The following is a 24488-nucleotide window of genomic DNA, read 5'->3' as shown; positions in this document are numbered from 1 at the left end:
TACAATGCTACATTAGAGTAAAAAAATGTACAAATTTCTTTTAAATGACCAATGTTTTTGTCTTATAAGATTAGTTCTCTTTTTATTGTGCACAAATTTAAATAGTATGCATGCTATCATGTTTGTGATGACATTGTGAGCGGGATGGAAACGCACAGAACACCTCTATAACAACCCGGCACACACTCTTAGAAGGATACACACACACACACACACACACACACACACACACACACACACACACACACACACACACTAGGGGGCACCACTCGGCTTACACAACCCACCTGGCCGAGACAGGGAACACACTGATGGAGTGAGAGGAGAGAGACTACCCGTTTACCCACTCAACACAGAGAGAGACACACACACACTCAAAAACCTCAGCACAGACACACACACACACACTCAAAAACCTCAGCTCAAAAGAGAAGAATTTCTGATGTTTAGATTCAAATGAGCTTGGGCCAAAACTTGGGCCAACACCAATGGGGCAAATAGCTCACACAATAAGGGTAAAAGATACTAGATACAATCACAAATTGAGCAAAAGCTTCACTCATAGGAGAAACTTACACAGCCAAAACAGCAGAAAAACCATGAGTAATCCGAGCTCGGATGAGCAGTTTACGGCCAAAACAGTCTCCAAAATGAGCAAAAACACACCTGCGGCTGTTCCTTCTCTCTTATCCACGTTTTTTCTGGTATTCTATCTCTTTTTTCAGTTCCCACACTTAGCTTTATTACTTGGGCACCCTTGGCCTTTTAGGTGACCTCAAACGGACCCCGAACAGGCCAAAAAATGACCTTGCAGTGCATAGTTGTCACCTTTTTGCATCATCCGCACACCTGGCACTCAACTTTTTCCAATAATGCATCCCGCCACCACGTGAAGTGGACCCAAAATATGCTCCTCATGATGATCTTTCTGCATAATTAGAACAATAAAACACCCACGTCGTGTCTGTACTTATCCACGTGCAACTATTGACCCCATTCGGCCTCCTGACGCCACTAGATGCCATCGAACGCACCTGCTTACCTCATGTCGTCGGCCCGTGGATAGCTTTCTCAATAATTTTTATGTGCTACCAACTCCTCATTATTGTAGAAAAAACACACTCGTACTGGTAACAATAAAAATCGATGCACTATGTACATGCTGTCCTACATGTACACATGTGGGCCCCACGTAACCACCTGGCTTTGGAAAATGGTCAATTCCTTATTTGATGCACCGTGCATGTGTATGTACATATGCGCAATCCCTTGCTCCAAAAAACTCCTGACATAATTTGCCCATCCCCTAGCCTGCTAGATCATTCATGATGAGCAGCAGCAAAAATCGATATGAGACTTGCCGCATCACAGGTCTCCTCATCCCTCACACACCTTACTTGTTCTACAGACGTCTCATCTTGTTCCACCATCATTAATCTAGCATGATACAATTTAAGACGCAATCCATTTACCCTTGACTTATGTAGAACCCCATCTAGGTTAGCCAACTGATATGTACCATTCGGAAAACACTCCACTACCTTGAAAGGGCCTTCTCACTTAATTTGCGCAAAACCAAGTCATGCTTCTTGATACCCTTACTTTTGACCTTTTCATTTATCTTTCCCAAAGCCCTATCCTGCATCTGCCCATAATGCTCCAATGCACTCATCCTATCCAGCTAAACCTCTTGTAACTGTAAGAGCCTCTCTTTGAATGCATCACTAGGCAGCCCAAGCAACTTCTCTAGCATCTTTACTGCAGGCAACTCTACCTCCAGAGGCAATAGTGCTTCCTTTCCATACACCAAATGAAATGGAGTAAACCCTATACCTGTCTTCACCGAAGTACGGTAAGCCCATAATGCACTAGGAAATTCCAAATTCCAAATCCCAATTCTTTCCTTGGTGCTCTCTCACTTTCGAAAGAATCTGTACCAACTCACCATTGAATCTTTCATTTAAGCCATTACACTACGAGTAATAAGGAGTGGTATGCTGGTGCCTAATCTTCATCTTTGCGCATAAAAAATCTAGCAAATTAGCTCTAAATCCTGGCCCCTTATCTGAAAGTAGCTCTAGTGGCACCCCAAACTTGCAACATATTTCATTATACACAAATTTTGCCACATCCTTTGCAGTGATGTGTTTTACTACTATAGCCTCTGCCCATCTAGAGAGATAGTCCACTGCAGTCAAAATATAGCTTTTGCCCCTACTTGTGATAGGTAACGGGCCGATTGCATCAATCCCCCAATTTTCAAACACATCAAACGCCATAATGGTTTTTTGTAGCTCTGTCTTCAACACTCTTTTCCCAAATGCTTGACACCTATTGCAAGACCTACACCAATGGTAAACATCCTTGTGCAAACTAGGCCATACATACCCATCTTGCAATATCTTATACAAGGTGATCTTTAGAGCAAAATGTCCGCCACATGCGCCTTCATGATTCTCTTCCAACACTCTATAAAGCTCCTCCCGCCAAGGTACACGTCTCAACACGAGATCAGCCCCTTTCATGTATAAGACATCACCAATCAATTTGTACCTGTATGCTTTACGCACAAAACCATACTTCTTTGACTTCTGAATCTCCTTTGGAATGATTCATGTTAGCAAAAACTCCTCTTCTTGAACCAAACTTTCTTGGCCATGATAAAGAGGTAAAGTGGTCCTCAACACAAATAGCTCCCCAATCATGCTTTGAGCTGCTTCATGTGCCTCTCCATTTAGAGCATGTTCAATGTGTCTGATGCTCCATGCCTCAAACTTTTTTAACACGCCTTTAATTCTGAAGCACATTTCCTTCAATGAGGTGTTCTTGCTCTTCCACACACCCAACACTTGCTTCACAACTAACAAGGCATCACCTTTTATGCTCAACCTTCGAACCCCATGCTTCAAACAAATGTGTAATCCGGCTTCCAGAGTAGCATATTCAACCTCATTGTTACTATGAGCATCCAATTTGAACCCTCTCTTGCATACTAGCTTCCCCTCTGGATCATAAAGTGCTATACCCCTTGAAGCTGCATCATGGCTCTTTCTGTATGAACCATCAAAGAACAGCACATGTGCATTGCTGATCTGTGGCACTTCTTCAACTACCTTTCTCACCACCTCTTCCTTAACAATAAGGGGATTCTCCTTGTACGTCAACAAATCAACTAGGGTAGCCCTTGTACTGTCTTCCACTAGAAAAGAGAACTCAAACTCTTGCAGCTCAATTACCCATTTCTTCATCACATTTGACATGTTAGTACCATTAATTAACTGTGGCAAAAAGGCATAACTCGTCAAGAAAACAAAAGGTCGTGGTAGAAAGTAATGACGAAATCGTCGACCAGCAAATATTACACCGGCCATCACTAGCTCTACTTCCGAGAACTTTCTCTCCGCTACCAACTTCACTCGGCTTGCACAATACACTGGCCTCATATAATGGTTGCCCTTCCCCTTTTGCAATAGCATGGCTCCAATGGCATCATCCCCTACTGATGGATTTACATAAAACACTTTCTCCCAATCAGGGGCCTGCATGGCTGACAACCCCCCTAACACCTCTTTCACCTCTTGAAACACTTCTTCACACTTGTCATCCCATTGCAATGGATCATGCTTTGCCACTTGTTGTAATGGATAAAGAAGCTGAGAATACAATGGAATAAACCGCGCCATGTACTTCACTTTGTGTATAAAAGTTGCCAATTGCTTCGTACTCGTAGGTGATGGAAGAAGAATAATAGACTTAACCTTATCTGGATTAGCCTCAAAGCCATTTTATGACACCATGTGGCCCAATAACTTCACCCTTGGCTGTGCTAAATGACATTTCTTGGGATTTAGTTGTCCTCCATATTCATCATATCGAGCTAATACCATCTGCAACTTCTCATGGTGTTCATCCCTACTGCTGTAGACACAGAAGTCGTCCACATAAAAGCTTTAACACAATTACCAGTGAATGGTTCCAATACCCAATTTTCCCTCTCTTGATAGAAAGATGGTCCATTTGACAATCCAAATGGCAATACCGTGTAACAATAACAGCACCATGGCATAATGAAAGTTGTCTTTGTGCGGTCTTTAAGAGCAATCTTCAATTGAAAATAGCCTGAAAAACCATCACACACACTGTACCTCCCATAGCTTGCCACCACTGAATCCAAGATCTGATCAATGAATGGAAGAGGATATGACTTCTTCTTAGTGTCTGCATTTAAGGGTTTAAAATCTACACAAATCCTCCACTTCCCATCCTTCTTTGGACTGACTACTACTCGACTCACCCATTATGTGGTCTCCACAGGGACTATGAACCGTGCCTTCAATAACTTGTCCACCTCTTCCCGCAAGGCCTCCATTTCTCTTGACCCATCCTTCTTAGCCTTTGCCGCACTGTCTTAGCACCTTCTTTCAGCTCTATATGCATCTCTTTGCCCTTGAACCCTCTGATCTCTTCATATGAAGTAATGAACAAATCAGGAAAACTAGCCAGCATGTGCAAATATATCTCCTTCTCCATAGCTGAGAGGTCTCCATTGATCATTTGTGTCATCAATTCTTGCTTCTTTGACAATTCAACCTTGGTTTGCATCATCCCTTCAATCACTTCATAAGGCCCTTCACTTTCATCTTCAACCTCATTCGCAAATGCAACTAAACAAGACTCCTAGGTTTCTCTGTCATCAAAAGAAATGCAACATCAGCATCTTCATCACTGTTGGTAGTACTATCATTGTCCTCGTCAGACACTGTGGAATATTCTTCATCACTAGACTCATCTTCATCTTCATAAATCTCTTCCAATCGTTTCCTTGTGTCCATATTATAAAGCTTCTTGGCACCTGTCTTTCCATAGAGGCTAATCGTACCGCGTCGCCAATCTTGAACAGCTCCCACAGCACGTAACCATGGTCTATCCAGTATAAAAGGATATGCTCCCAACCCCGCTGGCATCACATGAAAATCAACCAATGCCTTTGCATCATATGCTTTCACTTCTAAGCTCTTTACAACACCCAAACATTTTACTTTCTGATGGTTTGCCAATCTGATCCGAAAGCCTGACACCCCAGTCACTGTAAGACCCATCTTTTCAACACATGAGTGTGTTATGACACATATTTGGGCTCCACCTTCCACATAACCTTGTCCCAGATTTTTTCTTTTGTGCCACACATCTACTATTGGGCAAATGTCTGGTAGCTCATCCATCGCCAAAACCTTCACTGAACCTCTCTCTGGCTCTTTCTCCATTGGGTTAACCATCCCCTTCCATTGTCGCTTTAGCTTAGGCACCATCTCTATAAGCTGCCCAAAAGTAACATCATCTTTCCTGCTTGTCAGATCCTCCTTCAAATCATAGCTTAATTTCCCATCCCCTAGTGGAAAATCTGAAACATGAAACTTTCGACGAGCTCTCCTTTTCCTCTTGGCCTTGACATCCTCGCCTTCATGGCTCTTTCCTTTCTTCTTACTAGGACCTGGGGCACTTCTTCCTTCCTTGTCCTCTGTCTTCCTCTTTCCAATAGGCATCATTAATGTATCCTCTAGCTTTGATGCCTTCTCCAAGGTGACTACACTTAGCACTTTTGTCTTTCCCTTTTCCTCTTGGGTTAATCCACTAGTTCCTTCGTCTCCCTTAATTTCAATTCCATAATCATTTGACCTAGTTAACACCTGTCTTGGCAATGGATACATGTCTCCCCCCATCCTTGGTGGCTTATCACATTGTGGGCCGATGTGACCCAACTCTCCACAATTATAACATGTGGACGTCTGCCTCCAGTACCTACCATTGCTTTGTTCAACACCATTCCTAGGCCTTTCTTCACCTCTTGGTTGATTTTCAAACCTCCCTCGACCTCAATTATTTCCCACTTGACCTAGCATGTTTAGGCTGAGATTCTTCATTAAATCTACCACTTGCCTCATGTCTTGCCTTAACCCATCATCTTGCACTGATGTAGTAACCACTGTTGGCATAGCCTGAGGAGTAACAGAAACCACTGGTTCATGATGAACCACTAGCATGCGACCTTGTAAAGGGTTTATAGGCTGAAATTCAGACCTCATAGGCAAAGACTCTACTCCCAGCTGGCTCATTTTCCTCATCTTCCACTCTTTGTTCCTTGCCACCTCCAATGCATCTTCATTGTCCTAGGCTTCTTTAGCTCCACTCTCCAACGTATATTCTCCCAAAGACCAGCCAAGAACCTGTCCTTATTCATCATGTCATGTGGGGGTACCTGTGGTGCTAAGGCCTTGCACATCCGCTCACATGCCAATGAGAACTTACGTATGTACGCATCTACTAGCTCACCTTCCTTCTGCACCAAACCTTGTACGTCTTGCCACACTTTGTGAGGATCTTCTATCTTCACAAACTCCACTTCCAATCCATGCTTTAGATTGTCCCAACTCAATCTTACAGGTGGATCAGCCACACGCAACTCCTCTTCAAATGCTTTAGACCAAACTCGTGCATCACTCATCAAACAAATTTGGAGAAGACGTAACATCTACGTCGGATCATGAATCTGGTTGCTAATGCAAGCAACCTCCATATTTTCTAAAAAGTCTTCCACATCTTCATCACTTCTTCCATGAAACTCCGAATAAGAGAAAGCCATGGCTACCCAAGGTACGATGCTTTGAGAACCCCTTTGAACACACGTGCAAGAACCCAAAACTTTTGACTGACTCAATTCCCAGAAACTTCAATGGAGCTCAACTTTAGATAAGGACAAACACATGCACATCAAATGAGTTTTCATAGTTAATCATCGGAATTACAACAGGCAAAGGACATTCCAGTATCTCTCTCAATCTTCTTGGCCCAAGCATAAAGACTATGCACTGCTAGAAAAAGATCTTCCTAGACACATGAACATTAATGTGGATTCTTTGAGTTAAATGAAAAGGAGTGAACTGAGGTCCATTTTGATCATCCGTTAAAGTCAACCATGCAGCTCCCAAGAAAGCACACCTGTCTTATCCTCTGATTTTGCCAAAACTTCATCAGCATGACAGTATAAATGGCTCAAAAGACCAAAAAACCAGCCATCATATTGGAAAATTTTTGGCAGAGTTTTCCCAAAAGTAGAGCAATAGGAACCCAAAATATAGACTGTATATGTATGCATAAACTGCCAACGATAGAACCCGAGCATCAAATAGGAATCACTAATACATAGCCTATGGCGAGTTCACAAAAATGGTGCTCCAGCTACCTGCATCACCGAAAGGATCTCAACCTTTGAGAATCCCCCAGCTCAATAAAACCTCACACTATCGACCCTCACACGAAGGCTTATGAAAATCGCATATAGTCAAGTCTCAGAAATGACTATCTTCCAGACCAAGTCTCAGAAATGGCTGGGACTGCCAAATAAAACCAATTATGGCTCCACAAAGGCGTACAATGGCAGTTTCCACAAGTAACGTACAATCCAGCAGACAATGCGCTCAAACAGACGCCAAATAATGCATACCCACAACAACTGCACGTGACACCACTACTAGTATATCACTATACTCTAGCTTCCTGTACTTGTGTGAATCACTTGTACCTGTCCCTGTAATTTACAACTTGTAATCCGCAACGAGTAATCCCAAATCTTGAATCTTGAAGCTCGAAGCAGAAGGTACTCGAAGAAGATCCTCGGGCGCCAAAGGAATGTGAGCGGGATGGAAACACACAGAACGCCTCTATAACAACCTGTCACACACTCTTAGAAGGATACACACACACACACTATGGGGCACCACTCGGCTTACACAACCCACCTGGCCGAGACAGGGAACACACTGATGGAGTGAGAGGAGAGAGACTACCCGTTTACCCACTTCACACACAGAGACACACACACACACACACACCCAAAAACCTCAGCTCAAAAGAGAAGAATTTCTGATGTTTAGATTCAAATGAGCTTGGGCCAACACCAATGGGGCAAATAGCTCACACAATATGGGTAAAAGATACCAGATACAATCACAAATTGAGCAATAGCTTCACTCATAGGAGAAACTTACACAGCCAAAAAAGCAGAAAAACCATCACAAGGAGCTTTTGACATGTTACCATATAGAAATTAGTTTTGGGTTCCATGTACTTCCTAGATCTAAGCAGGAAGCAAGGAGCTTTTTGCTAGATTGAACTAGAAAATTCATAAGTTGCTATATGATAGGTCTATAATTGCTGGATGGAACTAGCAACTTTCAAGTAGCTCTAGATTTCCTATATAGTACTAAGTGGAGTTGCTACATAGAAGTAGTAAATCCTTGGTCTAATGCAATTACTATATAGCAACTATGTGTAATTGCTAGTTGCAAGTAGTAAATCCCAATTCCACACAATGACTATATAGTAACTATGTTGACTTGCTAGTTAGAAGTAGCAAATCCTAAATTCAATGCAATTACTATATAGTAATTATGTAGTCACTAGTTACAAGTAACAAATTCTCGGTCCAACCCACGTACTTACTAAGCATGCCTTTCCACATCGCAATATAGTGATTATTTTATACTAAGCACTAATCGTATTACGTATTCTTTTAATACATGTATGTACTATGGTACTTATACTATGTTTTATTAAGTTATATTGTGATGTTTTTTTTTTCTCGTAATTCATTTTTGCAAAGAAGCATCATAATGCATTGTAACTCTCATATTCCATGACCTTGAAAAAATCAATACCTAAGTTTGGGCACTTGTCTATACCATTTTCTTATATCTTAGAGTTGTTTTTGTTTTTTTTAGAAGGTATATTGTATGGTGAGATTTTCCCAAGGAAATTTGTGCAAGACCTATTTACTGTGTCTACTTTCACAGGAGAGATTGTGGCGCCATCTCTTACTTTTTTATGGTATGATTATGAAAATACTTATTAGTGTAGCTTAGAGGTGATACAAGTACTGCAAATGGTGCTACACTCTTTGAAACTCATTGCATATATATCTAGTTCAACGGGAGAATGTATTCCCTACTACAAGAGGCAATATATTAAAAACTTTAAATGTCAAATCCATATTAAGGCTTATAAATTCCATCTCTACTTGATGGTTGTTGAAGTTTTGAGATATTGTGTTAATTTTGGCATTAGGTCTCCCCAATATCGAAAAAATATAAAGCCTTTCAAAACATTTTAAGTGCCTAAGTGAAGGGTAAGTTTAGGAAATGAAAAGACACATTAAGGTGGAGAGTCAAAAGTCCTTTTTTTGTCCATATAAAGTGGTGGTCTACTTTACATTTTACATTTGTGTTTCTCTTCTCCTTTACTTTTTCCTTAATTAGCATTTTCTTTTCCTTAAAGTGTCTTTGCACTATGTACTTGCATATGTAGGTAGTGAATTTTGTTCAAAAAAGCTATTAGAAATACCTTATATTTTGTGTGTGTGTGTGTGGCATATAATACACACAAAAAAAGATTGAAAATAAGATGAGGGGAACAAATTGACACTTTGTACTTCATGATGAAATCTAAAATAAAATACACTAGCTCAAACATGGAAAATTTCCAAAAATAGGACATAGCTAAATGATTAGAGCACCAAAACAAAAACTTAGATACATTGAAAGAGATTAGAGGAAGGATGGAAGTAATGCATATGCAAAGTGATGGAGAGACCCATTTTCAAGGGAAAAAATCAAACAATATGCATGATGGAATAGCTTTAGAAGTTCCTTGCAACCCGCGTGAGAGAGAGAGAGAGAGAGAGAGAGAGAGAGAGAGAGAGAGAGAGAGATGGAGTATTGATAAAATAGCTTTAGAAATTCCTTGAAACTCTAGAGAGAGAGAGAGAGAGAGAGAGAGAGAGAGAGAGAGAGAGATGGAGTATTGATAAAATAGCTTTAGAAATTCCTTGAAACTCTATAGAGAGAGAGAGAGAGAGAGAGAGAGAGAGAGAGAGAGAGAGAGAAGGGTAGAGATATATATGGAGAGAGATAGAGATGGAGAGAGGCCATAGAGACCCTTGAAAAGTCCTACTGCTTCGGTCTACATCTCTTCACCTATTTCTATGCCAACCAAATATTTGTGCCCTTGCTCTCTATATTGTAGATTGAAGAAATGATACTAAACACCTTCCGCTCACAAGGATGGTGGGCTATGTAGTAGAGGGAGGCAATAGGATATTACACACGGTGAGTTTATATAGAGGGGAGCAGGGGGCTATATATAGAGATACGATATATAGCACAACATGCACTCTAACCCTTACTCCCTACTTGAAACATCTTCCAAAACATTAAAGGCGCCCTCTTTGAGTCACTTTATCCCAAGTGATAAGTCCTCCTATGGTACACTCTACACTGTCTTATGACCAAACTACAAAATAAACTAAGTAAAAAATGCACCAAACTTTAGAGGAAGCTTAGCCACCCTTTGTACTCTAGCCAAGCCACCATTTCCGTACTTGAGAAATTCTAAACTACCCTCATGAGACGCTTCATGTGGAAACACATTGTATATACTCGATACATGCTCTCTCTTGACACAAACAATTTTCCATATAATCTCTTTTGTTTGATCGACTTTGAATCCCCACCCTTCTCATATTAAACTGATCACTTAATGTGGGTGAATAAACGGGAACAAGGGTTAAGATATAGACATGTGCTTATAGATCTATCTCAACATGGGGCAAATGGTAAAGGGGCCCAAATGAGAGATGGTCTATCAAAGAGCAAGGCTAACCAATGGAGCATAATATCTTAGGGTTAGCTTCATTGAAGACCTCCAATAATGTGTGTAAAAGTCCTTTGACCTTAGGTAAGCTAGGGCTGACCTTGAGGCGCGGGAACCCGACCCAGCTCGAGGTGCTTGTCCTGCTTGTCATGCTTGATGACTAAGGTGCTTGAGGTGCTTGATGATTGAGGTGCTTGATGATTGAGGTGCTTAATTATTGAGATGCTTGAGGTGCTTGCCATGCTTGAGATGTTAGGGTTGCACTTAAGGTGAGAACCTAGCCCAAGCTTAAAGTGCTTAACAGCCAAGATTGTGGTGGGAACTGGGCCTATGTATGAGGGGCTTGAGGTGTCAAGAAGTCAAATATTCAATCCCTACAAGGAGGGGGCGAGCCCTACATGAGGGGGGATGAGAGAGAACACCCACACACTCACACAAGGCATGCATGGTACAAAGAAAGCAAGAGGGACACTTGTCAAGTTCCTCCTCATGTTGCCCTCATGGTGTTCCTGAAGCCTATTCGCTGGCCACCCAAGGGGTCCAATAATAATTTAGGAGATTTAATTAATTGATTTAACATTTATCTAGCACTCTCTCTCAAAGGGGAAAGGGGGACACTTGTCTCAAGGCTACCCTTGCTGCTTGTAATGCCTCCTGCTTGTGATTGGCTAGGCCTGGAGGGGTCCAAGGAGCTTCAAGTATGAGCTACAAGGGGGGGTTGACCCAAGCAAGCTAGGGGGTTTCTTAGGGGGTATACTCACCTACACACACTCACAAACACTCTCATTATGTGCTATGCCAAGTGCAAGAGCTCCATCTCCTTCTCCAAGCAAGTAGAGGTTGAGAGCCTACACCAACACTCTTGGATATGGAGTGCAGATCCAACCAAGAGCCATGCTTCAATGCTTAATCTTGCCATATCCTTCTTCTTCAAAAGAGTATGCTAGCAACAAGAGTTATGATAAGTGAGGAACTAGTTCTTTCTCCTACAAAATGTTTCTTCTTCCTCTTCCCTACCCTCATTCCCTGCTAGCTCTCTCCACCTTCGAAGGTGTTTGAGGTCTTGGGACTGAGGCTTGGGATAGTTAAAGATTTCTTCAAGTTTATGTTATATTTGTGATGCATGAATCTTTCCATGTTCATTGCATCACCTAGGTCACAAGGAACACAAAGATTGTATTGTAACAAGTCTCTCTTAATGGGAGAAATCATAATACAAATGCCTATTGGAGGGGGGACCGGCTCCACATAAATCCGGTCCTCAATTGTTGTCATGTTCTCTAAATTCTCTCTCTTGCAAAATTATTGTTCATGCCAAGTTAACTAATTGCTATGACTATGTTGCTATCTTCAATTATGTTCACCCGCTATGCTCACAAAGTCATTGCTCAAAAGTACTCTCATTAATTTCCGCTACTCTCAAATTAAATAGGCCAATTCCATTACATAACACACCTTTAGGGTTTGCAAATGTGTTGTTGTCCCTCTCTCCTCTATTTGTTTGGATCGTGATTCGTCCTCGACTAATAATCTCACCCTGCATATGTTCACCATATCATCTTTTTGTATATGCCACTTCCCTAATTTGAAGATGAAAGTCAAGATGTTGAATCTACTAAGAGGTCCTCTATTTGCATCCGAGAAAAACAACCTAGACCTTCTTTGTCCTTCGCCACTTGGACATACTATGTAATTAATTTTGAATAGGAAGGTAGCTAAGCACTTTTTGTGCTTTTGCAAATACCACACTATTGTCATATGTTTCGACAGAAGATTGCCAAGCATATCGTTTTTTTTGGATCATCCTCAACTCATAATTTCACATTGTATATATTCACCATATTAGCTTTTTGCATAATGCCACTGCCCTTGAATATGCAAGCCAAGATGCTTGAATCTGATGAGACACCCTCGCTTTGTATCTAACAAAAACTACCAAAAGCTTCATTGTCTATGTTGGACATGTCCTTCTTAGAAGGGTACCGCACTATGCATACATATTGACCAATAAGTGCTTGAAATTTACATCTTTCTCAACCAATTAACAACTTTTTGGAATCTCAAAAGTAAACCACTTGCATACATGTTAAGAGATGACCTTTGGGATTGGAATTTCATCAACAACTTGTTGTGCTCTCAAAGGTAACCATAGTCCAAGAGACAACAATTGAGACACTTTCAAACATATGAACAATCCAAGAGATGGCCTTTAAGGCATAACACACATCAAGAACTTGGTGTACTGATTCTTCATCTCACCATGTATATTTTAGCTATGTCAACCTCTTACATAGTGCATATGCGCTCAAAATGTTGCCAAGAGATGACATCTCGAATCAAGATGTAGTACACGAGATGGCAATGATAAATCAATGTAACATTTAATTGTCTAATAACTTGTGTGTAGCGGAAAATAGCATGAACATAGTGAGCATTTCATTACAATAGCTTCCTAATGAGAATAACAAGAGTGCTTGGGTGGAGAGAGCAACGAAAAGTATAACACCTAGTTAGATAGCATGAACAATACTTCAAAAGAGAGAGAAACTAAGCAATTGACAACAGTTGAGGACCAGATTTGCATGGAGCCAGTCCCCCCTCCAAAAGGCTTTGTATTATGGTTTCTCCCATCAAGAGAGACATTTTACAATACAATTCTTTGTGTTCCTTCAATACTAGCTAGTGCAATGAAGATGGAAAGTTCATGCACTAAGCAAAACACTTATCAAACACAACATCAATTGTCTCACAGTCTCAGACCCAAGACCTCACACACCTTCGAAGATGGTGAGAGCTAGCGGGGTATGAGAGTAGATTGAGAGGAAGAAGGACTATTCTTACAAGAAAGATGTACATCTCCTCACATAATCACTCATATTAGCATAGCTTAGCTTATTAATTAGCATGGTAGAGGAGATGAGCATGCATTGAAGCTTGGCTCTTGGTTGGATTTGCATCACAAATCCAAGAGTTGTTGGTTTAGGCCTCTCTTCTCACAAGCTTGAGAATGAGACAGAGTCTTCTTTGCTTCACACATGAGATTGTGTGAGTGTGTGTGTGTGTGTGTGTGATAATGCCTTCCAAAAATCAGTCCCCTCTCTCTCTTGATCAACCCCTCTTGCTATTTGCTCATTCTCACACCTCATTCGACCTCCCCAGGCCTAGCCATTGAGCCAACGAAAATCAAGCAGCATAAGTGATAGTCTTTTGACATGTGTCCCCCTTTCCCCTTTTGTGAGAATCAGGCTTAGCTTGTATTCCATTACTTTGCTACAAATCATTTTATTTACATAAATGACAAACACTATGCACCTTCCTTCTAGCCCCTTCAGAGGCCCTATAATGCATCTTGTCCAAAAGACGACATTCTACATAGAAAACTTGTGAGGAAGTCCTATGATTTCAATAGAGTCCTCATCTCCTCATATATGAACATGGAAGGGAGGCTATAGTGCAATTCGTGGGCGGTGATGGGGTGATAGCAAAAAGCTTATATATATATATATATATATATATATATATATATATATATATATATATATATATATATATATATATATATATATATATATATATATATATATATATATATACACAAATGATTTTAATATCCAAGGAGGTTGGGTCCAATGGAACTCAATATGATAAGTTTGGGCCAATTGAACGTGATAAGTTTGGACATAGTGTGAGAAGTTGCAATGTGAGGCAATTGACATACATCACTACATCCAATTAGAGCCAATTGTGAGCAAGAAAATAAATCCATGATGTTGAATTTCGTGCTCTTTGATTGGGAACAAGGTTCTAGGGAGGCTTCCTAGATGTATACATAGTTACATCACATTTGTCATTGTCCGATATACTATGAGATACAGGGCCGCTTTCTTGTCTACTCAGAGAGGGAATTGGAGCGCTGGCTAGAGTTATGAGATAGCAGGATCAGAGATGCCTCAGGTTGTTTTTGCTAAACTCGTAGACTTTGGGAGAGTCGCTTGAGGAGACCAGACAAAGGGAGACATTCCCAGAAAGAGATCACTCACTTCTTTAGAGCAAGGACTCAACAATCAGATGAGCATGCCTCATGGAGGCTCCATTAAAGGATCAATACTATTATAACACGTTATGGGAGACACCTAGTATGACTATTTACAGAGGATGAGATTAAGATAGCTCTTCAATGACCAATGCAATACTTCCTCCTCGGACAACACCCGAAGTGGCGCATCCTTGGACATGGACGAGGATGATGATGATTTTAGTGTGACAACACCCGAAGTTATTTAGGGCGAGTTACATCACACAGTGCATTCGCTCGGTTGTCTTAGAGCAAGAGCAAGGTTGACATGTGTTAGTATTAAGAGGGGTTCTTTCAGTAAAGGTGGTATTGTGTAAATGAATCAAATCTTAGAAAGTTCATTTCTCTCATGTTAACTCCTATGTGCCAGTAGCAGGTCAAGGTCATTTAATATAACATTTCATTTCATTTCTCTCTCTATCCTAGCTATCTCCAGCTATAATCCAGGCGGGAAATTATACGCCTTACTAAAATGATCAGCCATGGCGCCGAAATATCGCATATAGAGCTCGCCCTCGCTCTAGCCTGCTCCCCAAAATCGCTAGCATGCTCTTGCTGAATCGCGTTCATTCCACAAAAACCATGTTGAATATCGCACAGTCGGCACGTCTTTAAATATCTCTTGTGTTGCTGCGCTCTGCAAGCGCTTCAGCTTGATGCCGCTGTTGGGCTTCTGAATTCGAAGCTGCTCATCGACGTCCTGACTAGTTGGCGTCGCTGGTGTGGAGGGTATCGAAGCTCGCGGTCTGTTGCAGTACTGCGCTACCGTTTCAGTGCCACCTGGCCTTCGATTCGATTCGTTTCTGGGAGAGTGACTAGATAGCAAGTGAGCGCCTTGCAAGTTGCAGACTATTAATAATAAGAAAGTGAATGTGACTCTTGCAAATATACTCTCAAAACATAATTATATAGCTGAGGCTTGCTCTTTTTCGATTCTGTGACAAAGTCTCTCGAACCTCCTTTTTAGAGCTTTCCGAGCAGCGCCTGGCGTAATTCGATTATTAACAAGTAAAGCATTTCATTTCAAAGCATTTTTTTCGAGAAAAATATCCTTTAATTAATCATCTAGGTTCAACATGTTCAAGCATTCAAGTGTATTCATTCCGCAACGGCAATCACATGTTGACACAAGCCCCATAAGCACATGTATCCACTGATTGTATGGTAGAATAAAAAACAATGAAACCAAACCCCCAAAATCAGTAACTAAGTCATATATCACTACATGCGTACCAGTAGGGTTGAACATTAATCGCTCATAACCAGTAGAATTGAGAATGAACCACTGATAACTGAGCCTTGATTACCTCATTAGCAGTGGAATTGAGCCATAAATCACTCAACCAGTAGAAGTAAAAATTAAGCGCTCTATACGGTAGGTATGAGCCTCGATCACTCAAAACCATCTCAAACACTCTACTTCGTACCCTAGTCAGCTAATTTAGGCTCTTTTAGCTAGGCACGGTGCCTTAACACCAGTGGTGTAACCTATCAACTTCGGGCACCGGTTTATGAAGTTGATAGTTCACACCACTGGTGTTAAGGCGCCATGCCTAGCTAAAAGAGTCTAAATTTGCTAACTAGGGCACGAAGTAGAGTGTTTGAGATGGTTCTGAGTGATAGAGGCTCATACCTACCGTATAGAGTGCTTAATTTTTACGTCTACTGGTTGAGTGATTTATGGCTCAATTCCACTGCTAACGAGGTAATCAAGGCTCAGTGATCAGTGGTTCATTCTCAATTCTACTGGTTATGAGCATATGTAAAATAGGGCTAAATCAAGAAATGGGGGGGGGGGGGGAAAGCCACACAAGTAGTCAGTAATGCTTTAAAAGATATACCTTTGAAAAACTTTGGGAAAACTTTGTACTTAATTTCTCTAAATTTTGTAAGTTTTCTCATCTTCTAATATAAAGTTTGGACATAGCTTTGAAAAGTTGTGGGTGGGATTACACTAAACCGAGGTAGAGGCTAATTAAAGGCCTTGAAGAGTAGGAAATTGCGCCATTTAAATTCATCATTGCACTTTAGATCCATCATTACCCTAGGCTTCTGTATCAGGTTAAGATACTCTTTATTTGTTTTTGTAAATTGTGGTTGCTTCTATCAAGATGGTATGCATGAGAGAGATAGAGAGAAGGAGAGGGATGATTGTTCTTATGTAAGTTTTGGCTATCAGTTTAGTTGATAATTACTTCTTCATAGGTTCCTTGCCCATCACTCAAAGTCCATTCAATGGCTCCATCTTGTGTTCTTCCTTGCGCTACTCGATGCCATATTTTTCAAAACATTTGTAAGGGCTTATTGCAACATGGGGTCTCTTATGTACCATGGCCGGAGAGCTCGTACTTTTTATTTGGCAAGAAAGGCCGAGAAACACATGTAACAACTATCTATATTGATGACACTACTGCTTGGTATTTAAATTTAGGAATGCTATTAGTGAAGAAAGATTTGTCTCTTGTAGATTACTACAAGATTTCCTATCTTGGAACCCAAAGTATTTCTCACGATGTTCTGCAATATAGATTCTACCTTTTGTTGAGCCTCTTACCTGCAAGAAAAATTGTTACATGTGTTCTTCCACCACTCTTCCCTGAGGGTGAACCATGCCTTTTGTATCCCTTGGTTACAATGGATGACTTTTATTGATTTTAGTTTTCTTGTAGTGTTACCCTTATCAACTCTCTATTTTCATGTGCCAATCTGTTCTTTTTTAACAGCTATGAGTTCGACTTTGTCTTGGAAGTGCTCTTGCAATTATTTATGTAGACATTCTTCTAGTGGTTGGGATTTGGTGACCAAGAGGACTTTTTATCAACATCGACAACAAGACTCTCTAGGGAAGATTCATCCCTCAATAAATAAAAGAAGAAGAGTCCAATCAGAGCCCATCTCTCATGATACAGCTCCATCGGATCATGCTCCCATCATCGAAGCAACGCCTTCAACTCTAGAGGCATCCTCTTCCCAAATTGAGAGAGAAGTAAGGAGTGTTGAGAAGCTTGATCGGAGCATCCAATGCACTTGCACATTGTATTGTGGAGGAGGTCGTCAAGCGCACTTGTCTACTTACTATTGACATCAAGATCTCATACATAAATATGAGAGCTTTATAAAAACTTTTGGCCTATCAAATCTATCTGAAGTTGTTGACATGGATCTTATATCTAATGACCAACAAGACGAAGAATCCACTCTTACCTCTTTGGAGCTACCTTGTGAGGAGGAGCTAGTTAATGATGAGGATCACATGGACATCCATGAGAGTCAGGAGGACGAGTCCTCTACTTTGTTCATGGAGTTAGTGGAGAGAGTAGTAGAGCTTCAAAGTTTGTAGGATGAGCATCGACTACCAATTGGTGTTCAAGATAAAATGTTACGCTTGCTCTTTGGCGACTTTGGGGGGCCAAGAGTCACTCACAATTCTTTCAAAAGAAGTTTGGCTAAAATGCTAGTCCAACTTCCATTTACATGGGATGGTGACCTTGGGGGTATTCAAGTTCCAACATGTTGGGATCAAATGCAAACCATGCTTAAAGGCCTTGGAATGGTTAGTGCTCAGCGCTATCGTATCTCCACAGGAAATCTAGGAGTAAAACATCCACCACAGCTTCTTCAACCAAGCATAGAGGCTAACTATGTAGGAGAAATTCCAAGGTGTGTATGCAATGATGGATCCTCTTCTAGGAAGTTTGAGAGGGATTTCTCTAAGTGTTACGAGAAGTGTCCGATTTGCAAAAAGACAAGAAAGTCTATGCTTTCTTTTGATTATATTCCGATCGGTCCTCACTTATAGCTTCTGACGAAGAGTAGTACATATTGTCATGAGTTGCTAAATCTATGGCATCACAAACATAGATGGGACAACGCATCTGCACTCAACAATGAATAGAGGATCATCGATTTTTGAGATGGAACAAAGTTTCAAGAAGTGAATAATCCAAGTACATCATATGAACTGCCTGTGGTTTGCTCAAATTCAGCATGTAAAAAGTGTTACACCACATTTCTAGTCTTTAAACGCCATGTAGCACTACAAACCGGATGGGATGCTGTGAATGAAGTATATAACTTTATCTGCATTGACTTCCAGGAAATCAAATGTCGCATGAAAAATGAAGTTGTGAGTTTGACTTCTCTTTTTGAGGTTCCTTTTGCATTCTGCTCATGTGTAATATATATCATCATTTGGTTAGGGTGATCCTCGCAATATAGCAATTTTACTACATTGGGACGGCTTTCAAACATCAAAGACGACCCAAAAGAGCTGTGGTGTTGTGGAAATATCGTTGCTTAATGTTGGATGTAGTTCTTCCATAGATGTTTTACCAGTTTTGTTTATTCCACAAAGTTGCAAAAAGATTATAAAAAGTTCAGGAGATGTATTTGGAACATTCCTAACTCCATTGGTCGATGAGCTTGAAAGCTTATTCTTGGATGGGATAGATGTATTATATGAGTATCCACTAGAGAGGATTTTTGACAATCCACAAGGGTTTTCCAAGTCTTGCAAGATACGTGCAATGCTCATGATGGTTACCGGCGACCATCCGGCTCAATGCAAAATAGGTCTACTCAAGAATGGAGGACAAGAGTTTTGTCGGCGTGATAAAGCTCAGGAAACTTTGGTAAGAGATTCCACCAGGCCTGATGGACGATATGTCTATGATGGAAATCGCTACCAGGCAAGATATCCACCACCACAACGAACATTTGAGGAGATGAAATCTGCCTTGGAAGAGGCAAAGCGTTGCTACACACAAGCAGAGAAGGAAGCTGCATGGAAACAAGCAGGCCTATCAGGCAAGTCCATACTTTGGAGGCTCTCTGACTTGTATGGATTTGATATATCTCTTGATTGTGTGTATGATGTTATGCACACTTTAGCATTAAACGTCTTCAAGAAATATATTGCTCAGTTATTTGAAAGCTCTAACAATGCTCTTAAGAAAGAGATAGATTCAGCAGTGTCTTCACTTACAAAGGATGTGCTCAACACTATCCGCTACGAAAGGTGGCCAAACTCTCCCAGTAACTACTTTGAGTGCTTTCCATATATCCTAAAAACTGTAAATGGTATTTCACCAGAAATACATGTTTTGGGAACTCTCTTGGTAGATATAGCTCATGGCTTTTATAACTATAGTAGAGATCATGGTTGGTCCATGGAGGATATTAGAATTATGAAGATACTACTACAATCTTGGAGAATTCGAAGGGAAGAGGCATTTGGGGCTAATTCATCGCCTTTAGAACATATCGCCGGTATATATATTTCTCTCATTTTTGAGAGTTACTTGGTTTTGCTATGTGTGTGAGCATAACTATTTATTTCTATTTTGATTGTAGGTAATGGTGAGCTTCTTGACGATATAATTCGGCATGGGCTACATGATCGTTATTGGTGCTACATATTCGAGCGTCTTGTGAAGATCTATAGCACCATCAAGACCAATAATCTCAGCGATGAGGCATCATTCGTCCAATTCTATTTGAGGAAGTTTTTCACTAAAGTTTTTCAAGCTGTTTGCTCTGACAACGATGGTCTCTTACCTGATCAAATATTCTTGAGAGATTTACATTCCTCAATGAGTGGATATTGCAATGTCCCATGTAATGAAGTTCAATTGCATGAGTGTTCTACACATCATATGGATGGGCTCTTAGTTGTTTCATCGGTGGCCAAGGCAAGATTCTTGTGGAATGCTCTCTTGAAATATGGCCATAGTGCACCTTGTATTGATTGTCTTCTTTTGAAGGGAATTTGTATATCAAGGAAAAGATGCATCTATTGAGAGCCATCAACTGAGGAGTCCATATTTTTAAAGAGGTTTTGGAATATGGAAGAGAGCTTTCCAATTGCAGATTTAAAGATATACAAAAAGGTATTGTACAGAGGAGAAATATATAAAGTTGGCTCCCATGTGGTAGTGAGAGCTGATGATACAAATAGTATGTTAGATAAACACGGACATTGGAAGGCTTGTATCACCTCTCTTTTCTCAATGCAGTTCAATGGGAAGTTTATGATTTTCTTTGGAGGAAGATACTACATACAATGCATCGTAGGTGATGATGACTCAGAAAGGTTACTCATTGATGCAATCACAGGAATGAGTGTCCTTGAGAAGACACCAATGCCCTTTACATGGGATTGTATCCAACCTATTTACTCTCTTCTTCATAAATTCATACCAATGTTACTACCTAAAATCCAAAAGCTCATTGCCTATGAAGTAAAGGACTTGAAGCACAGAGATAGATTGCTTATGGAAGGAGAATGTGGGAATGTTCCTTTATGGTTAGAGGAACAAGATATAGTGAGAGTTTCTATGAAGAGTGGACTTGAAAAAGTCTTTCAACATGCTGTGGTAAGGGAATCAAATCCTGAGGAAAAATTGGCAAGACTTGCCATCTTGAAGCCTGATGTATATCAAAGAAATACGTGGACGATTCACATAGAAGAAGATCATTGGAAAAGTTGGGATAGCTGTCATATTCTAATTAAAAATTGCAATGTGATAAGACAAAAAAAAGTTACAAAACCTAGTGTGCTTGCACAATGGATACCTATTATGTGGCGATCTCCATGATGTATAAGCATTTGTATCTACTATTTTATTCAAGACTCTCTTTAAAGTTGATTCTACACTAAAACTTTCTCTTTTTTGTGATGTGTAAGAATTTTGATTGAAAACTCTTTAAAATTGATTTTATGTTGTTTTGTTTCAGTTATTTGATTTAAATTTATAAATACTGTATCGTAAATATGATTTTGTTACTTTGTCAGGGCAAGTATGAGTTGCCCACAATCATTGTTACAGCAGCTACTAGGAGGATCTAGTGAAGAGGCTATTAAAACTCTCAATGTGTGGAGAGCAAATTATTCTGGAAGTAAGAGGGTAACTTCGGATCCCTCTAGCACCGCTGCAATCAGTGATCCTCCTAGATTTTTAGGCCACCACCACCAAAATTGAGAGAGAAAAATAAGTTGTATGGTCACGATTTTCTTTTAAAACAGCATCCTGAGCAATATAGAGTATTGTATGTCAATTATGGAGAGGTGAGAAAGTGGTTTGCTAAAGGAGAAGCCATTGGCGATCTTCGTAACAACAATAAGCGAAAGAATGTAGTTTTGAGGATCATTAAAGAGAAGATAGCAACGCTCAAGGCCATCACAATAGATGGTGTGGCTTATCCATGGAAGGAGGAAGATTTATACATATGCTGTATCAAGTCTTTGGCGGAAAAACGTAAGTGGAGCAAAAAAAAGACAAGCCAAGAGACACTTTGCTCAACCAACTCCATGGTACAGTAATTTATGTTGAGCCTATATTTGTTTTGTCATCTTTGTAAGTTTGTTTAATAATATTTAGAATTATAGGTCTTATGTATGGATGATGATAATATAACAACTGAGCACAAGGATGAGAAAGATGATCAAGAAGGAGAGCTTCATGCAACGGTCAGTACATATTCTTCTATGACATGGGTTTTATTTGATTTATTATATGTTATTCACATTAAACTTCTTTTAGATTGAGAGTTCTCATGTTGATGAGCAAGTGACGAAGTTTGTTATCGATGATAAAGCTAATGATATATCAAATCGTGTAGGTTCTTTTGTGATATGACATTTAAATTATTTATGCTTGCTATGAGGTAGTAATAAGTTTACTTTATTTATGTTTCTTTTTTGTGAATATAGAAAGATGAGGATGTGTACATTCCTGATATGTCATGGATGGAAGAGGATGATCCAAAAAGTGCTTATGAGGTTCATTAATCAATCTCTCTTTCTCTCTCTCTCTCTCTCTCTCTCTCTCTCTCTCTCTATGAAGATCATGTTCTCTTTGCAATTGTATAGGAGTATCAACATTTTATAAGAGATGAAAGCTCAAAAGCCTCGTTACAAGGAAAAGAGCCACATATAGATCATGAGGGGGGTGGCAATGGTGATAATGTGATGAAAAAGGTTTGATTGTAAAAAACTTATCTTTTGATGAGATTCATCCTATATTTTAGTTATGTAGTGTCTTTATTTATTTTCATTGGTGAGAAACTGAAGGATAAAAGTCCAAGCGAGTCTAATTGTGTTGCCGATGACATGGATGCAAACTCTAGGAAAAGCAATCGAAAGAGAAAGGTATACTTAATTTTCTCATTATCTTACGTAGGATTAGTGTGATGCTCTTCTTAGCATTTTAACTTATTGAGTCATTTTTATTTTAAAAGGTTACAAGTAAGTTAAAAGATTTGTTAGAAGAAAAAGACAAAGCTTCCAAGGCGGCAAAACATACAAAAAAGGTAATTACTTAGGATTTTATTTAAGAATAGTCTTTGATTGCTTATAAATAACTTTACTACTTCAATGGTATAGGAGTCCTTAAGAGAAGATGGTGGAGAGAACTCTATTATGGAAACCAAGGTGTGTTTTAGATCATATGAAGTCTTGCTTGCATTAGTTTTTTAAACATGAGAAAGATATAGCATTTTAGAATCTTACACTTGCATCATTTTTTTGTGTAGGCAAGAACATTGTCTAGTAGAGACAAAGAAGTCATTATAATGAAGTGGCTTCTCAGCCTATGGATTCTTCGCAAGGTCGCATGCCAGGGGTTCATCATGAACCAATGGTTTCTATTACTCCTCATGTTATGCCAACACTAGTCACTACAGCAGTGCAAGATGATGGGCTAAGGCAAGACATGAGGCAAGTGGTAGATTTAATGAAGAATCTCAACCTAAACATGCTAGGTCAAGTAGGAAATAATCGAGGTCGAGGGAGGTTTGTAAATCAGTCAGGAGGTGAAGAAAGACCTAAGAATGGTGTTGGACAAAGTAATGGTAGGCAGACGCCCACATGTTATAATTGTGGAGAGTTGGGCCACATCAGCCCGCAATGTGATAAGCCACCAAGGATGGGGGGAGACATGTATCCATTGCCAAGACAGGTGCTAACTAGTTCAAATGATTATGGCATCGAAATTAAGGCAGATGAAGGAACCAATGGGTTAACCCAGGAGGAAAAGGGAAAGACAAAAGTGATAAGTGTAGTCACCTTGGAGAAGTCATCAAAGCTAGAGGATACATTAGTGATGCCTATTGGGAAGAGGACTACAGAGGAAAAGGAAGGAAGAAATGCCCGAGGTTCTAGTAAGAAGAAGGGAAAGAGTCATGAAGGCGAGGATGTCAAGGCAAAGAGGAAAAGAAGGCCTCGTCGCAAGTTTCATGTTTCAAATTTTCCACTAGGGGATGGGCAATTAAGCTATGACTTGAAGGAGGATCTGACGAGCAGGAAAGCCGATGTTACTTTTGGGCAGCTTATAGAGATGGTGCCTAAGGTAAAGCGACAGTGGAAGAGGATGGTTAACCCAATGGAGAAAGAACAAGAGAGAGGTTCAGTGAAGGTGTTGGCGATGGATGAGCTACTAGATATTTGTCCAATAGTAGATGTGTGGCACAAAATAAAAAATTTGGGACAAGGTTATGTGGATGGTGGAGCCCAAATATGCGTCATAACACACTCATGCGTTGAGAAGATGGATCTCACAGTGACTTGGGTGTCAGGTTACCGGATCAGATTGGCAAACCATCAAAGTATAAAATGTTTGGGTGTTGTAAAGAGCTTAGAAGTGGAAGCCTATGATGCAAAGGCAGTGGTTGATTTTCATGTGATGCCAGCAGGGTTGGGAGCATATCCTAT

This window comes from Adiantum capillus-veneris, chromosome 9 (genome assembly GCF_014529385.1).
Source record: "Adiantum capillus-veneris isolate H3 chromosome 9, ASM1452938v2, whole genome shotgun sequence".
NCBI lineage: Eukaryota > Viridiplantae > Streptophyta > Polypodiopsida > Polypodiales > Pteridaceae > Adiantum > Adiantum capillus-veneris.
The sequence above is the reverse complement of the archived record's forward strand: the minus strand, read 5'-3'. Positions refer to the sequence as shown.